Below are 17,211 nucleotides of genomic sequence, written 5' to 3'. Positions count from 1 at the left end.
TACAGGATTCCGTGAATGTTTCAGTTGGCGTCTACGAACATTAGTCACCAAAACAGCTCATGTATTTAAATATCCTGTAAGTACTTGTAGGAAAATAATTTCCATATTTGAGCCAAAAGGCCGTGAAGATAATATATACACTTTTGCTTTCGCTACAATGAAAAGAAAACATCACTCTTATGCTAAACACACTGACTGAGCTGAGAGGAATCGTATGTCGTTTCAGTAAGTTCCATTCTGAGAAACAAAGGCATCCACCTCAACAACGCTTGAATGTGGTTTCAGGAGGGAACGAAAGATACTGGGCTTAAAGACCAAAAGACCACGAGAGAAACGAGTTTCACCCAGTAGACCAAACACATTTTTAGTCTTATTCTTCACAATCTCCTGACGTACTTGTTGACCAAACAGTTCGCGGGTGCAGTGCTGGTACTCAGTACCCAGCGGTCACGTAATTCTGGCGACCCACGTTGTTCAAATCAAATGGCGCTAAGCACTATGGGACTTAACATCTGAGGTCATTAGTCCCCTAGAACTTAGAAATCCTTAAACCTAGCTAACCTAAGGACATCACACACAGCCATGCCCGAGGCAGGATCCGAACCTGCGACCGTAGGAGCAGTGCGGTTCCGGACTGAAGCGCCTAGAACCGCTTGGTCATAGCGGACTACGCCACGTTACTCCCCGTAATGTTGTGACCACTCTGCACTGATTATCGGCTGTACACCTGTTGACTGTTTTATAATACTGACAAAGCTTCTGTAACATTTCACTGTCGTATATATTCTGCAGAAGCAATATTAGGAGTAAGTTGGATGGGAATAGAGATCACCACCGTATTTGCTTGAATTTGTGCAGCGGTAGACTTACGGGAAACTGACGAATTTCATCTGTAAAACAGCTGCAAAAAAATGGCTCTGAGCACTATGGGACTTAACATTTATGGTCATCAGTCCCCTAGAACTTAGAACTACTTAAACCTAACTAACCTAAGGACATCACACAACACCCAGTCACCACGAGGCAGAGAAAATCCCTGACCCCGCCGGGAATCGAACCCGGGCGTGGGAAGCGAGAACGCTACCGCACGACCACGAGCTGCGGACCAAAAACAGCTGCAGGTCATACAATAATCATCAATGAAAATATTAATGTACGCACTAAATAGCACGTCACTATTTCATATTTATTTACAGTCAACATTTATAAAAAACATAGTACTACACCGTCGTCTTTGTATTTGTATTCCAGCGACTGAAGAGTGGAATCAGTCGCTGTAAGCCCCCACTCTGAAGAGGGAATGAAATGATAATACGACAAATACATTGTTCACAAAATCCCTCGGCCACATAACAAATGTCTGACTGGATTAGGTGAGCGGTATGGTTGCCCTCATTATTCCGTCAGGTGATGGTTTTGGAAGTTGTTCTTGCTTAGTCATGGAGCTGCATTTTCTTCGAACTATAAAAGTGGTTTGCGTTTCATCCATTGTTTGTGCTACACTCATGCAGTAAATATTCCTGACATTTTGACAGAATGTTGGCGATCTGTAGTGTAATAAACTCAGAAGAAAATCTTCGAAAATCCTAGATCGTTAGTAAAGCTTTTATTTCGATTACTGGTTTCGGTAAAACTACACTGCCGTCTTCGGATCTCATACGCTGTACAAATCCACTTAGTTTCCACAAGTGTATTCGTAATGCGGCACGATATATAGCACAGATGGAGGAAGCTATGTGAATTTGTAAAGCATGAAATCTGAAGATGGTATCGTAGTCTTGCGGTAAAGGATTATCTAAATATATGCTTTACTAACAATCTTGTCTTTTTGAAGTTTTTCTTCTGAGTTTATTCGCCGGCCGTTGTGGCCGTGCGGTTCTTGGCGCTGCAGTCTGGAACCGCGAAACCGCTACGGTCGCAGGTTCGAATCCTGCCTCGGGCATGGATGTGTGTGATGTCCTTAGGTTAGTTAGGTTTAACTAGTTCTAAGTTCTAGGGGACTAATGACCTTAGAAGTTGAGTCCCATAGTGCTCAGAGCCATTTTTTTGAGTTTATTCAAGCATTACTAGGAGTCACGTGACCTATGCCTTCTCCGTATCACTGTTACTAAGGATATCCTAGATTATAGATCTACATTGAAGCTCAGTTCAGTTTAGATTAGTCTAGTGCTTTCTGTGTTGCCGGGATCATAATGGTGACAAATCGCTGTGATGTCGAACGAGTCAATATGTTCACAAATAATGTCAACGTTCTTTGTGAAAACATGGCTAAGGTCTTGTTATTTATATTACCAGATTCTCTTTAAAGCTCGATTTACCACAAAAGTTGACAAATGTCAGCCAACCATATGCAGACCATCTTTTCATAATTTCATCCATGGAGTGGAAAGGCGTGACAACAGAAATGATTTCAATTTGATTTAAAATTTATTGTTATTGGTCAGCATAACGCACAATGGATGTGGGCATACATTTTTATGGCTGCGTTTCTTCGTCCTTTCCGTTGAACAGGAAGGTTAAATTATGAGGCTGCTTTTGTTCCCAGTGTTACATTTATGAATGTTGCTCTTACTTTCAAATGCTACCTGAAGTAAATACATTGTGAGACTGTTGTTAGTAAGTGTTTTGTTTTTAAAAACTTGCCTAAATTAAGTTCGATGACTGGCACATTTCTGGGCATGAATGCTTCGTGTTGATCTGTGAAATTTCCCGAAAAAATAATTCCTTATTACATCAGTGCGACGGAATAAAAGTACTAGAAGTAAGTTTATAGTCTAATGCCATCATCAACAAAAACAACAATTACACCTAGAGCAACTACTGCTGAATTCAAGCGTTCTAGGAGATTTGCAACGTGTGACTCTCAGTTCAAGTTGTGATCAATATGCATACTCAGGAATCTTGAACAACATCTTTAATATATTTCGTTTCCCCTACAGTGTATTGTTACTGATGGTGATATGTCTGCCAATGAATGAACTGCGTTTCTTGTTTGTTTATCGAGAACCAATCAATAATGCTTTGGAATGTATAATTTATTACACTTTCTCTTGTTGTAGCTCTGTTGAGTTTGATAACGGTCCTTACATCACTAGGAAAGAGCACTATTTCTTCTCTATCAGTGTGGAATGGAAGGTTATTTATATACAAAGTCTCTCACTTACCTTGATTACTCGAAATAACTTCCTGTGCAAGCAAAATAAAATATCTGTCAAGCAGACGTTGTGCAGTTATCAGGAGATATAACCAGCATTATTGTCGGTCTTTTGTTTTGGTTCGTTGCGAAGAAACGAACAGCAGTACATCTGCGTATTAGGTTGGTGCATAAGTTCGTAGTGTTGTTTTATGTTTAATAAACACAACAGATACGCATAACAGTGAATTTAGCCCTCAGTTATGTATTCTTCTTCGCCGTTTACAGCAGTTTGCCAATGCTGCGGTAACTTTTCGCTTCGGGCTTGCAGAAATCACGTGGGCTTGAGGCGAAGAATTCATCCAGCCATGTTCGGAGCGCATTTTCATCCTGAAAGGAATGTTGTTTGATAGATAACGCTAAAAGTGAAAATCTGATGGCGTAAGGTCAGTTACACAGCGTTTCTCGACAGTCTAGCAGAATGCAGGCGTGCGTTGACCGTGGAGTAGCACCACTTCACGCATTCTTCCTGGCCGTTGTTCTTGGATTACGTCTGCAAGATGTTCAAAATGGTTCAAATGGCTCTGAGCACTATGGGACTTAACATCTGTGGTCATCAGTCCCCTAGAACTTAGAACTACTTAAACCTAACTAACCTAAATACATCACACACATCCATGGCCGAGGCAGGATTCGAACCTGCGACCGTAGCAGTCGCGCGGTTCCGGACTGAGCGGCTAGAACCGCTAGACCACCGCGGCCGGCTGCATGATGTCTCAGTTCTCAGACACCGCAACCGTTGCTGTTACACCAGATGCATAACATTATCTTTTGTGGATGCGCACGGTCTTTGTGCGGGGAGTTCTGCTTCGTTTGGGCTCAATTATTCCTTTCTTTTCCTTATGTTAGCGTAAAGACACCGTTTCTCGTCACCTTTGAAGATACAGGATAGGAGACTCCCTCTGCTGCTGTCACCCCTCTACTAAACTCAAGGGTAGGAATACGTCAGTAATTTATCCACTTGGCATTCCATTTTCTAGCGTCCACATCGCTACTCACTGTCTCCAAATGGCAATATGTAAACTCAGACAGCAATCGTGAACTATAAATAAAAAATCGGTAAAGAAACCCATAGCAATCGAAATACCAACATGCAAAATAGAAACGCTACGAACTTACGCACCAACCTATTAAATAACACCCTACACCATTTTATTCGGTACCCACTTTCTCTCCAGAAGACGTGCTCAGAAACGTATCACAGGGACCATTCACTTAAATATGACATTATTAAGTACGTTACACAAAACTGACTGTATTAGAACACAGTACTGATGCCAGAGGTAGCGTAACTCATCCACCTGCTAGGGTTGACAATAAAAAAAAATGGAAACATGAGGAAAATCAACCCCAGTCACTCAGTGTACTGTCTTTTGTCGAAGGTGTGTGGGAGTGCAAGTACACAAACGAAGAATAAGTCAGATCTATGGAGAATGTAAGTTAGCAGAACCACAACTGCAACAACGTCCCCTTTCCTTGTCTTTCCTTCTATTTACGGCCAACTCCAACGCGTAGAGGAGTTACGTTATTCCGGATAACTGCACTGTGAGGTAATACAGGAAAGTCAAAGTCAGTTCCGTCTTATTTTTTTAATAACGTTATTTTTACATGAATGTACACTGGGGTACATTTCTCAACAGGTCTTGAGGAGACCAAGTGGATTACCGAATAAAAAACAACGAGTATTATTTAGAAAAAGAGACGTACTGCTGTCCATATCTCCGTAACGAACAAGAGTACAAGAAAGGCAATCATGCTGGTCAGTGTTCCCCTGGCAGCTAAACAATATTCACTTCATGTTATTGTCATGGTCTTCAGACCGAAGACTCGTTTGATGAATCCTGTGCAATCTTCTTCATTTCAGAATTACTACTGTAGCCTTCATCCTTCTGAATCTGCTTTGTGTATTCACCTCCTGGTCTCCCTTTCCGAATGTTACCCTCTGCACTTCCCTCCGATACTAAATTGGCGATCCTTTGACATGTCTGAATGTGCCCTACCAACCGAACCCTTCTTCTAGTCACATTGCGCCACAAATTTCTGTTCTCTCCAATTCTATTCAGTACCTCCTCATCAGTTGCGTGATCTACCCTCCTAATCGTCAGCATTCTTCTGTAGTACCACATTTCAAAAGCTTCTATTCTCTTCTTGTCTAAGCTGTTTATCATCCATGTTTCGCTTCCATACATGGCTGCACTCCATACAAACATTTCCAGAAAAGAGTTCCTAACACTTTAATTATTGAGAGAATGGGACACCTTGTGTAATGAGATCGGGAGTGTTCCAAGAATTGAGTCCACTGGAAAGTCAGCAGTAATTTCTCCCCATTCACAGAGACTCATCACGAGAGCTGCGTGAGCCATCTAACACGACCCTCTGCTTCGTAAATATGCCGACGACAGAAGCTTCCAGCGCCAGCAGGATACAAAATCTATCCGTGTGGAGGGAGCTGCGTGCCTCGCGAAGCGGCCGGTAGCGGCTGCTCGGGCCGCCACCTCGAATCATGTGGGCGACCGCAGCGCTTTGTGGCGAGTTTTCCGGTGTCTGACCGCGCAGACGCCGACCGCGGGATGTCCCACCAGTAGCCTCCCACTGAGCCACGTAGACTGATATCCCGCCGTCTGACGGTAAAAGCACTGCTCGGCCGCTTTATTGCAACTACCTGTGAATATTCAGAACAACAGGTGTCAGGAGCACAAGTATGAACGCGAGCTGCAATTCACTCAATCACCTGATGATAGCTCTCTGCTGGTATGCGAATCCAAAAAAGTGTTCTTTACATCTGTTATATGGGCCGAATTCACGCAATAAACATCGTAATATGAGGCTTATGTGCACAGTTCGTTGTAGTGTGTGGGAGTTGACCAGGATTCGGCAGTAGCGAGAGCAAACTACTTGCGAACTCAAAACACGATGAACTCTAGACGCAGCATCACAGATTGGCATTCGGAATGATGACTACTCACACTGCCCAGTGCAGATGCAGGTGAGTTTTCAATACGAAAAATACTCTCAAAAAAATCATGAAATAGAAATGAAACAATTAACTTTCCAGGTTAATCAACAGTATTCCTAGTAATTGCACTTGTTTTACACCGAAAAGCTGACATAGCGACTGCACAATTCAGTCATACAGGAACGAGTCATGATATTTATTAAGAGAAAAAAGCTTGCCTCAACAGTCAGATGTAGAACAAAATATGTTAATATTTGTTAAAATTAACGGTTAATTTATTGATCCTTAAAAATGATACACAGATTCACTATGTAAAGGAAAAAAAATAATGTACGTGAAATTAAAAAAAAAGTATTACGTTACTCAATAGCGAGACAAGATTCCTAACTATTTTGAAAGCACTGCATAAACGTTGAAGGCACTGAGTGATATGTGGACGACTGCTATACTCAACAAGCAAATAAATTTTCGAAGTCTGAGCAGCTCGCAAATGCAACAACACTGGAAAGATCGACTCATGGTCCCAGTACAAAAAATTTACTATAAAAAAAGCAAACTCACGTTGCAGAATAAACTGGCAAATTGTGAGCTGTACAGAGGAAAAGCAGTGCAAGCGCTAAACGTGACACTAATATAAAAAAATAAATAAAAAATAAAAAAAACAGTGAAAGAAGCGCCTGGCTGTGCCAAACATCTCTTGATATCTCCTCGACGAAACGTCGCCCCTTCGTTCCCGAATGGTGAACATCAAGTATTTCCTCCTGTCTGTCTTCCATCCTACTCCTAAGCGACACTGGTTCGCAAAATTCGTCACCAGGACATCCTAGAATTTCTCCACACCTTCTAAAATGCAGGAGAAGCCAGCAGAATTTTCACCACAACTACTTGCTATATTTCCGTAAACTGACAATAAGTTGGCACCGAAAAGGCTGCCGCACAGCTAGTTTCTCGGGCTGTATACGGTAAAATGGCGGTGACTTATTATCTGCTTATGCTTGTACGGAAGTCCATGGGCGTTTCTGGCTATTGTTCTGAAAAAGCGGCTTTGCCGTACCTCAGCCGGGGAACACCATTACATATGATGACCTTCTCACACGGCTCTACCGTCTTTGGGGTAGTTTGGAGAAACGTCCAAAATATCCGCCCCTCGACCACCCAACGTAAAGCTTGCAGGTGGCCTTTCGTTCAACCTTCTACCAGCAATGAGGAATTTAGTAAGCTCTTACTCCACACTTCACAAGCCCTGTTCCTCCACCGACAGAATTTAAGATAATAGAACAGGAACGAAATTATTTGTCATCCCTTAGCGTCATGTGAATAACCAAGTACGTCTCAACCTGAAATTCACAATCTTCTCGCATATTGATATTCTTCCGCGTGTTCGCTGCCTTAGAGCACAAGACAAGTATACCAGTCATCGAAACGTTGTGCGCAAGATGGAATCGTCACTTCGGTTTGTCATCGGAAAGTATAGTATAAGTCGGTCATGTTAAAAAAAAAAAATCCTCAGAAATCACTTAGCAGGTTAGTGTACTTTTGTCAGACTTGCTGGGAGGTACAAAAGATGTAGATATTCCGGAGTAGGTGATGAAATATTACGAGAAGTGGACTGAGGGGTCTCAGACAAGTGATCCAAGTTAAATGCCACGTGTAGCTCAATACGTCACACAAACCACTGATCACGGTCCCGGATACAACACACCAGAAAAAATAGTTAAAATGACTCTAAGCACTATGGGACTTAACATCTGAGGTCATCAGTCCCCTAGACTTAGAACTACTTGAACCTAACTAACCTACGGACATCACACACCCCATGCTCGAGGCAGGATTCGAACCTGGGACCGTAGAAGCAGCGCGGTTCCGGACTGAAGCGCCTAGAACAGTTCGGCCACAACGGCCGACGGAATTTGACTCCCTAGGAGACAAGCTAACTCATGATAGACATAATAAGAAGGACATAAAAAGCACGCTAGCACCGGCAAAAAGGGCATTCCTGGCCAAGAGAAATCTGCTGGTACCAAAGAGATGTCTTAAGTTGAAGAAGAAATTTCTGAGAATGTACGTTCGGAGCAGAGCACAGGATTTTATGGCAGTGAGACATGGACTGGGGGGAAAGAAGCAGCAGACTAGAATCGAAGTCTTGGAGAGATGGTCCTATGGAAGAATGATGAAAATTAGGTGGACTGATAACGTGAGTAATGAGGATATTCTTCGCAAAATCGGATACGGGAAACCCCGACAAGAAGGAGAGACAAGATGGTAGGACATCCGTTAACACATCATAAAATAACTTCCATTGTACTAGAGGGAGCTGTAGAGGGCGAAAATTGTACAGGAAAATAGTGACTGGAACACATCCGGCAAATAATTGAATACGTAGGTTGCGATTGATTCTCTGAAATGAAAGTGTTGGTACAAGAGGGAAATTCAGGTGGCCCGCAGCAAACCAGTCAGAAGACTCATGACACAAAAAAGCAGTAAATATATTGTATTATATACCAAATCTGCAGTCAACACGGGTTTGGAAATAGGACCTCGCTCGTTAGATCATAGAAAAAGAAAAAAAACGATGAAGGGGAGAAACATTTAAAATGGTAACTTTGAGTTCCTACACATTTGAAATGGACGCTCGGCGATAGATGGGTACAAGGAATACAAGGAGCTATTAACAATTCGTATAATCTCGAGTTTGGGTGTGTCGGAGCTGGGAACTAACGAGGCTGTAAATCAGGTTGTGCGAACCAGAAATGAGTGAAGCCTGTCGTGTCCGGGATCAATGCGCGTCGTTGCGCTCTCGCTAGAGCAGCCCCGCGAGCAGAGTGTTGGCCGGCGCCGCACTAACCACAGCTCGCCGGCCGGCCTGCGCCCAGTTGCACCGCCAGCGGGCGTGCGGGCTCTGCTATTACCGGCCTGGCACCGCGAGTGCAAGTGGTGGCCCGCTGGCTGCCGATACGTGTACTTACCGCCATAACAGCCCTTCTTCCGCCCACTCCCCCTCTCGTCCAGGACCACCTATCACGACCTGCGTGACGTCAGCTCCCGAGGATCACCTGCTACAAACTGAATTTTAGCAGTCAATGATCCTGAAAATAGCCAGTTGTCTTTCGAGAAGCACAGAATAAGGGAAGGCGTGCGTCGTATTGTCAACTATACTTGTCTCTGATGAAATTATTTTAGTGTGGTACCGGTACTGAATTGACTGATGAGAAAAGTAGAAATGACAGTCGAGTAGGATACTAGCTTCACGTAGATTATTTGCTTGTTTAGAGCCGGCGGCCTTCTCCTCCTTATCGCTTCAGATGGACTTAACCAGCAGTCTGAACTTAGTCCAGCTCCTTGTGGGCAATATTAGGCCTGATTATTTAGTGGCAATTGCTCGCCGGAGTGGCCGTGGGGTTCTAGGCGCTACAGTCTGGACCCGCGTGACCGCTACGGTCGCAGGTTCGAATCCTGCCTCGGGCATGGATGTGTGTGATGTCATTAGGTTAGTTAGGTTTAACTAGTTCTAAGTTCTAGGGGACCGATGACCCCAGCAGTTAAGTCCCATAGTGCTCACAGCCATTTGAACCATTTTAGTGGCAATTCATAAAGAGACTGACATCCTTCCTATAATCGATGCTGTATTGAAATGCGAAAGAAAAGGGGATTGATTCTTTCGCCTCTAGAAACTACCTCAATGTCAGAAAGCAGGTTTGCCCATTTTTATGCATCAGTTAATTAAGTTTTCGGGAAATAACAAAGTTGTTAGAAAAATAATCAAGGGATGCCCGAAATGGTCGATCTGTGGCCCCATTTCCTGGGACATCTCGATCCAACCAATTTCCGACATTCTGGATGGGGGCGTGGGAACGGATGGAATAGTCACATATGCAGATGACGTTTTAGTTATCATCTAGCAGACAACAGAACTCATCTACAAAACAATGCAAATGGAATATTAAACAAACTTACGCAATGGTGCAGCATGAACAAGCTGACAGTTATCAACAATAAAAGGATATACATTCTACAGAAAGGAGGAATTTTCTCTTTACCAGTGAATTCCAACTTTGCTTGGAAAGCCGACGATCTTTAACTGTCCAAGGACTGGCAGTTGCGGCTCAACTTTACGACATATATCGAGCAGGGCGTTAATAGGTGGAACGACCTGTTAACGATGATAACACAATTTCCACACAATCTCTGGAAGCAGTCACATCCATTAAACATCTGTGAATATACATACGGAGAGATTTAAAGAGGCGTGGTTACATAAAACTAATCGCAGGAACGGCACATTGAGCTTCATTCGTCGAATCCTCAGCAACTATAAGTGCTACCGCGAAGAAGACAGCTTTAAAAGTAACCATCCCACCGACGTTTGAATGTTGCTCGCCAGCCTAAGTGACCTTTAGTAGACAGAATTGATAGAAAACAGGAAGTACACACCGTTTCATCATAGTTTTGTTTAGGAGAGTGAAAACGTCGCTGACATATTCACACCGACTGTTTACGTTCCTAGAAGAGTCAACCAATAACTTTGCTTCATCTACGCATATCTTGCGAGAAAACCATGAAGCTAAAATTAGAGAGATTCGAGCTCACATGGAGTGCAACCAATAATGTTCGAGTCCCGGTACGGCACACAGTTTTAATCTGGCAGGAAGTATCATATAAGCGCACACTCCGCTGCAGAGCGAAAATCTCATTCTGGAAAAATCCCCCAGGCTGTGCCTAAGCCATGTCTCCGTATTATCCTTTCTTTCAGGAGTGTTAGTTCTGCAAGGTTCGTAGGAGAGCTTTTGTAAAGTTTGGAAACTAGGAGACGAGGTACTGGCAGAAGTAAGGCTGTGAGGACGGGGCGTACCTCAGATGGTAGAGCAGTTGCCCGCGAAAGGCAAAGGTCCCGAGTTCGAGTCTCGGTCCGGCACACAGTTTTAATCTGCCAGGAAGTTTCATATCAGCGCACACTCCGCTGCAGAGTAAAAATCTCATTCTGGAACAATGTTTCTTCTCCACGCAGCATTTGCTATTGGAGCAGGCAAGGGGATATGTGACAGAGGTACGCTAGGTATCCTCCTCCACACCATGGTGGCTTGTTGAGTATAGATGTAGAGGCAGAGGTGGATGTCGGTGAAAGATATGAACAACGTGCATGTCGAACAATGGTCGAACACCCTCTGTTAATGTAGCTCAGGACAGTACGGGCAACATGCAGTCTTATGCCATGTTGTTGAAAGACAACGCCACGAACACGTCGAAGATAGGCCACCGTAAATGGCCTTAACGCTTCAGAAAATGTAACAGTTGCTATCCAAATTGCCGGCCATGTAAATCAGAGTATTGTGTATCCAATGGCACCCCATACCATCGCCCAGCTTCTGGGCCTGGATGACGAAGACGAACATAGTCTGGTACCGTTCGCCCTCCTCGGAGCCCCACACACGGATATGTCCATCGTGATGCTGTACGTAGCATCGGGACTCGTCTGAAGCGACGATTTGCGACCACTCATGCGTCGGCACTACGCAATGCAAGATCGCATAGTGACGGCAAGTACATAAAGTCAGGAAATGGGCTTGTTGGCACCCAGGCCAGTATCCACACCGACAGGGCGACGACCTCTGATGCACCAAGGACCTTCAACAGGGCGACCATGGTTGCGGCTTCCCTCGACGCGCCAACATAGGCAGAGGTCCGTCGCACTGTCCGTGTGGATACTTGCCTTGGTGCAAAGAATGCCGTTGAAAACCAGCAGGCTGCTGAATATAGCTCTCGTTAACTCAGCGATTCGATATTTGCATGAGAGTCATAAGGTCCCAATCAAAGCGAGTAGCGATATCATCTAAAGACAATCCCCATTCTCGACAGGGCACGATCCTGCCACTGTCGATTTTTGCCTCGTGCTAGGCGACGTTTCTCTTCCTTTCACTAGGTATAACAGGATCTTCTAACATAACAACTAATGTTCAAAATCGATTTCCGAATGTGAAACCCCGGTGCGTAACTTCCTCAATTTACAGAAAGGAGTGTTGAAAGGGGGTGTACAAAAACTCGTGCCAGGCGACGTTTCTCTTTCATTCACTAGGTATAACACGATCTTCTAACATAACATCTAATATTCAGAATCGATTTCCGAATGTGAAACCCCGGTGCGTAACCTCCCCAATTTACAGAAAGGAGAGTTGAAAGAGGATGTATAAAAACTCGTGCTTGTTAATTTAATATCGTGATCCAGAACCATCTGAGGTCATTCAGATTTTGCTTATGCGCTTCATATTCGCAGCCCTACATGCCCATCGGATACGTTGGGTATAAACCATTGGTCTGATCCAGTAAAGGAAGTGGTATTTAGAGAGCTGAGTTTTAGGGGCTACGCTCGAGGATGCGTGCCCTTGATTCCTCAGAGAGGAAAGAGCTACGTCTGATTTATGTAAACTCTCCATCCGAACAGGTCTTGAAAGGCCCAACGGTACCGTCCGGCCGCCGCGTCATCCTCAGCCCACAGGCTTCACTGGATGCGATTATGGAGGGGCATGTGGTCAGCACACCGCTCTCCTCTTATTTATATGGTAATTTATTAGATTTCATAAATATTTGTGGCATTTGTAAATGGAGTTGGCATTTCTTTTAGTTGTCATGGGAGCCAATCAGCCAATCTCACAACTTTCAAATCGATAACCAGTCGAAATTCACCACATATGTAAGTAGGCATCGTATTCACAACCAATCATTGTCAAATAATACTCAAATTAGACGTCAGTAGCAAGCAATATTAGCGCACATTGCTGGCTGATGGCTCAAATGGCTCTGAGCACTATGGGACTTAACATCTGTGGTCATCAGTCCCCTAGAACTTAGAACTACTTAAACCTAACTAACCTAAGGACATCACACACATCCATGCCCGAGGCAGGATTCGAACCTGCGACCGTAGCAGTCCCCCGGTTCCGGACTGAGCACCTAGAACCGCTAGACCACCGCGGCCGGCTGCTGGCTGATGACCAAAACAAGTGCTGTCTCCAATAAATTCAAAAAATAAGCTGAAATTTGTTATACGTTTGAGTAGTTGTCACACTCAGGGGTTTGAGTTATATTATTTTAGCAATGCCAGTTATCAATAAACTTTAAGCAAAGGCTATCTGACTGTGTGAGGAGTAGAATTTAAGAAAAGTCCGGTAAACTGACAACTCATGAAACAAATAAAGTTTCTATTCGCGTGTAAGTACTCGTTATACTCAGGGCTTCATGTTCTATCGTTTACTCAAGGTTATTTATCAATAAACTTTAAGTAATGTTCATGTGATCAGCTGAACCATGATTCAGTCAGTCACAAAGAAACATCCATTGCTTAGAGCTCTGCACTTGAATAACAAAGAGATTGCAACACGCTGGAAATAGAAATGCTCGTTATATTTTAAGATCAGGGTGCAAGTTTAGTGGCTTACCTAACAACACAAAGTGAGCGACGCAAAGCTACAGTCAGCAAACTAATTTATGCTAGAAAATTAAGGATAATGAAAGATCGCATCATACTTGTCTAATCTCTACAAAGAAATGAATAGAATTCACTGCAGTTTCAGTATAAACTAAACTGACCGAATACGATTGTCCATGATATCAGAGAAATGCTTTAAGAAAGTGTTCACAACTTACCAGGCCCTACGCAAGATCAAGGGAAGAATTCGCCTGAGAATGTCCACACTGCACACGGGGGAGGCGGATTCCTGGTTCCATCCGTCCAATTGCACCGAACAAAAACAGACTTCCCTCTGGGCTACTGATGATCTGTAGTTTCAACATTACCATTCTAAAAGTTAAGACGGCACTGCAATACTACTGCTCTATGAAAACTCTGCACAGGAACGAACTTCAAAATAGTCGCATTCTGACATGTACTTAGTCACACAAGTGGGTAACAAAACGGACTGTGCCGGGGAAAATACACTGAGGTGACAAAAGTCATGAGGTAATTATATGGGCATATACAACTGGCGTAGTATGGCGTACATTGGTTATAAAAGAGCGGGTGATTCGTGTGAAAAGGTATCCGAAGTGATTGTGGCCGTATGACGAGAATTAACAGACTTCGAACGAGGAATGGTTGTTGGAGCTAGACGCATAGGACATTCCATTTCGGAAATCGTTAGGGGGCTCAATAACCGGATATTCATTGAGTTCACAGTGTGTCGCGAATATCAAATTCCGGCTTTATTTATCACCGTGGACTACGCAGTGGCTGAAGGCCTTCACTTAACGATCGAGAGCAGCTGTGTTAGCGCATATTTGTCAGTGCCAGCGGACGAAAAACACTGCGTGAAATAGCCGCAGAAATCAGTGTGGGACGACGAACGTATCCGTTGGGACAGCGAAATGTGGCGTCAATTGGCTGTGGCAGCAGACGACCAACGGGAGAGCCTTTGTCAACAGCATAACATCGTCGGCAGCGCTTCTCCTCGGCTCGTGACCATAGCGGTTGGATCCTAGACGACTGGAAAACCTTGGCCTGGTCAGATGAGTCGCGACTTCAGTTAATAAGAGCTGATGGTAGGGTTCAAGAGGGGCAAAGACCCGACGAAGTCATGGACCCAAATTGTCAGCAGGTCACTGTGCAAGCTGGTAGTGGCTTCGTAATGGTGGTGGTGTGTTTACATGGAATCGACTGTGTATTCCGATGCAAATCGTTGTGTTCGGCTACTTGGAGACCATTTGCAGCCATTCATAGACTTCATGTTTCCGAATAATGATGGAATTTTTATGGACGCAATGTTGTTCTTGATTGGTTTGAAGAACGTTCTGGGTAATTCGAATCAATGATCAATGATTTGACCACCCAGATACCCCAAAGTGAATTTATGGGACATGGTCTAGAGGTCAATTCGTGCACAAAATCCTGCACTGGCAACATTTTCGCAATCAAGGACAGCTGTAGAGGCAGCATGGCCCAATATTTCTGCTGGGGACTTCCAACGACTTGTTGAGTCGATGCCAGGTCAAGTTACTGCTCTACACTTGGAAAAAGGAGGTGCGACACGATATTAGGAGGTAAACCATGACTTTTGTCAGCTCACTGTAAGTAAACGCGGATGCTCTTCTTTTCTCCAGAGGCTATATGTTTCTGTGGCAGCGTGAAAGGACCAAGCACTGCTAGCATGCTAAGGCGCCACTTATGAAATGCATTCTGAAACCTTCCCGTCTCTTCTATATCTCTTTTGTTAGGCAACCTTCCCTTCTACAATAACCTATGAAACCTTCCCTTAGGATTTTTATCTCTTGCGTAATAATAACAAATGAAATCTTCCGTTTGAAATTAATTCTCTTTCTCAATAATAATAAGTGCAATCTTCGATTTCAAATTTAAATGCTGCTTATAAAAAGTTATTTGCTGATTATTTCGACGAAACGTAGTATGTCTCGTCGTCGTTGCCCTCAGTCGTTACCTGCAATAACCCAAAACTGTTCCTTACCTTTTTTACTGTTGCTGGATCACCATCTGACTGCTACATCGAACTGCGACATGAATGCACTGACTCTGTTTTACTGCACTCCATTAGTTGCTGGTGGGCTGTCATAAGAAGTGGCTGTATTTATTACCGAAGCTGACGTTATTTTTTAATAGCAAAGCTGACGTTATTCTTTAATTAGTTTGCCTGAAGTTACGTAATTCATAGTTAAACTTTTTCTTGACAACAATAAAATTTTGCAAAGTTTTACGTCGATGGTTTTTGTGATGGATTATAATCAGTAATGCCATATTGCTGGCAAAAATTAATTACATTCTGAAAACGATTCTTCAAATATTTACTGTTGGTAATGAAATGATTTTACAAACATTCAAACGGGACTTACTTTTCACAATAATCTTACAACTAGCATTGCGCAAACATACCTTCAGTAGTCTTGAGTTTCTCAAAAAAATAATTGAATAATATAGTTCTTCTTATGGTAATAGTTAGCTGATGTCTCTGTGCATCCGTTTATAATCTCTTGTAAATCATAGCTGGTGGCTGGCAGGCACACCGCTCCTCTCTGCCTCTCGCTTCACACCTGCTACCGACTCGCTTCACATCTCGATTACTACTGACTTCCTACTAACGCTGAAGTGCGGCCTCTCCCGCCAACAATGCTTTCTGGTGCAGACAATCCCTGCTATCATTACAAAATGTATCAGCGCGCAGTCTTTCCCACTCCTTTCTTAAAATGTACCCATACGTGGTGTCTCCCGCCCGTTTCAATATTACATCAATATGCGGTCTCTCCTGCCAACAATACTTCGGCGCAGACTTTCCCTGCTACTACAATTATTTCCAAAACGACAAATATAAATTATTCCTACTTAATCCTATTAATAAAATATAAACATCTTTCATAAATTGTGGTTTGACAATAGATAATAGAAATATACACGTCTTACAATTCTATTCCTCATTTTCAGAGTTATTCTTACATGTTTTTTTGCTGCGGCGCTAATAGTTCTTCCTGCGCACCATCCACAACTGTAATAGGAGGTAGGGTAAGTGATTAGTACATGATGTGGGCTCTGCTTGAGGAGTTTAGATGTAAGAGTACGAAGACTATTACCCAGCAGTATAAGCTGAGTGGATAATGATGACGTTGATGATGACGATGATGATCATTGTATTGAATGTGATGTTGACTTTGCAACGTCCCCTTAGAAAAATTATGCATGACTGTGCTTAAACTGACACACAATATTTTTAGCGCAACGCAATCTGACTTTCAGTAATCCCTACAAAAGAATGACCCTGACTAACAATAACCTATACCTTTCATGAATTCTTACCTCACAAAAACCTTCGTTACTCGAACTACTGCAATACAGCGAGCGCCAATACTGCCAGCTAATTAAAAGATTCAAACTACTGAATGCACTAACTACAGATAGGCATAGTTAGCAAATGAAAGATTTTGATTTCTTGTTTTATTTTGTTTAGGAGAAGATACGTCTTTTTATAATCAAAATAAATGTAAAACAATCCAGAAGACGGAAGGAAAATAAATTCAATAATGAACGTTTCTGATATGACAGGACTTTATGTTGCACTCATTATAACGATCA

This window comes from Schistocerca americana, chromosome 8, assembly GCF_021461395.2.
Source record: "Schistocerca americana isolate TAMUIC-IGC-003095 chromosome 8, iqSchAmer2.1, whole genome shotgun sequence".
NCBI classification, from domain to species: Eukaryota; Metazoa; Arthropoda; class Insecta; order Orthoptera; family Acrididae; genus Schistocerca; species Schistocerca americana.
Note: the sequence above shows the minus strand (reverse complement) of the source record.